Source organism: Macrotis lagotis, chromosome 1 (genome assembly GCF_037893015.1).
Source record: "Macrotis lagotis isolate mMagLag1 chromosome 1, bilby.v1.9.chrom.fasta, whole genome shotgun sequence".
In the NCBI taxonomy this organism is placed as follows: Eukaryota; Metazoa; Chordata; class Mammalia; order Peramelemorphia; family Peramelidae; genus Macrotis; species Macrotis lagotis.
Window position 1 is genome coordinate 672,955,607 of NC_133658.1, and position 2,283 is coordinate 672,957,889.

The window sequence follows — 2,283 nt, forward strand, 5'->3', positions numbered from 1 at the left end:
ACTACATGTGGGGCAGCTAGGCAGTAAACAGCACACTTACAAATTTCATAGCTTTGTGACCCTGAGCAAGTGAAGTAACACATTGCCTTAAATAAATAAAATTTAAAAAAAAATTCCATGTACAAAAATATTCATAGCAGTTCCTATTGTGGTGGTAATGAATGGAAATTGAGCATATACCCATGGAGAATATTAGCTTAATAATTTGTGGTATATGAATGTGATGGAACACTATTCTATTAGAAATCATGGCTCATTCCCTGTTCCTACTGATTCAAGCAGGAAGCAGTGGCTCCCGGGTGTTTTCAAGATTTAACTTCACTTGTGAACTGCTGCCATGGTCAAGGAAGACATTGCTGCAGGAGGTGTAATGGACTTTAACACCACTCTACAAGAAGTGCTGAAGACTGCACTCATTGGGAACGGCCTAGCTTATGGAATTCGTGAAGCTGACAAAGCCTTGGAAAAATGCCAAGCACATCTTTGTGTTCTTGCTTCGAACTGTGATGAACCTATGTATGTAAAGTTGATTTAAGCCCTGTATGCTGAGCATCAAATCAATTTAATCAAGGTTGATAACAACAATAAGCTGGGTGAATGAGTAGACCTCTGTAAAAGTGACAGAGAGGGAAAGCCTTGCATAGTGGTTGGCTTCAGTTGTGTGTTGTTGTTAAGGATTATGGCAAGGAATATCAGGACAAAGATGCCAGTGAGGAATATTTTAAGTGCAAGAAATGAGCAAATGAAAGCCTTGTTCTGATTGGAAAAAAAGAAATCATGGTGAATGGGACTTCACAAAAACATGAAAGACTTACTGATGCAGAGTCAAATGAGCAGAACCAGAAAAAAATATACATATTAACAAGAACACTGGATGATGATCAACTTTTATGGATTTGTTCATTGCAGCAAAACAGTAAATCAAAGGCAAGTATAAATGATGTGTGATGGAAAATACCATCCAAATCCAGAGAGGAAGTAGTGGAATTTAAATGCAAACCAAAGTTTACTAACTTCAATTTTTTTTTTTAAATTTTCTTAGCTATTGTCTTTTTCCTCTCTATTTTTTTCTTCTGTTTGGATTTGATTCTTCTTTCACAACATGATTAACTTGAATCTATGTTTAGCATAATCACACATGTAGAACCCATATTAGATTACTTTCTGAGAGTAGAGGGAAGGGACAGAGGGAAGAAAACGTAAAATTAAAAACTTTGCAAAAAAAGTTGGTGAAAACAGCTGTTGCATGTTATTAGAAAAAAATAAATGAAAATATTTTAAAAAGGCAATCAAGCCATCTTTGAGATTTTATTGGTAAGAGAACTAAAGTTTGAGGCTTTTGTTGCTACTTCTTTGCCCAAGGCCCACTGCAGGGCTTTTCAGGACCCTTTGGGTTTAACAGATGTCACTGCTGCAGGAGTCGAAACAGCATTTTTATGGCTACCTCATACTAAAGGAGTGAGGAGAGGGGGAGAGCTGCAATTAACAGAACCAATTGCTTATTCTCATTGATGCTCCTTTTTGTGTCACTGCCAACAAATTTAATTTATCAAATAAAAATAATAGAAGGGTATAGAAGAGCAAGGTTTTGACAAATATTAAACATAAATCCTCATATTTGATCCTGGATATAATAGGAAAATGTCAAAGTTCTTTGATCCTAGGAGTGACTACATTTTATGAAATGACAGCAGCATGGAGGTTGAATTGGAAATAAGAGATGGCATAGGGAAAACAACTGGAAAGCTGTCAATGCTCTCAAGAGTTTTTGGGTGCCTGGAACTTCAGGTGGTGGTCATATGAGTACAAAGAAGACATATTCAAGAAATACATTTAAAGTTGAAATACTTCAAATATTCTATTCTATTTATAAAAGGCAAAACAAAATGAGAAAATAATCCCACCACTATTAACAATAAGATTATTTAAAGTACTATTACAATGAAACAACAGGGGCAGCTAGATGGTTAGGTAAACAGGACACCAGCCCTGGAGTTAGGAAGATGTGAGTTCAAATCTGAGCCTCAGTCACTTAATAATTTCTGAGATGTGTGACTTTGGGCAAGCCACTTAACCCCATTGCCTTGCAAAAACAAAAAAAAAGCAAAAACGAAAACAGAAAGAATTCAGTGCACTGAAATTCTAAGATTATTGCACAAAAATCAGTGAAAAGAAACAGTTGGGAAATTTAATTTACTTCTCTGGATATCAATTACCATTTCTAAAAATCAACCACAATGGATTCACATGTCTACATGTCATTTTTATTTTCATCATTTATAA

The 2,283-nt window shown here is 35.4% G+C and overlaps 1 pseudogene; it reads left to right on the forward strand.

The window, feature by feature from the left end:
• Positions 1 to 337: 337 nt before the first annotated feature.
• LOC141522845 (small ribosomal subunit protein eS12 pseudogene) lies at positions 338 to 738 on the forward strand (annotated as a pseudogene).
• Positions 739 to 2,283: the final 1,545 nt, after the last annotated feature.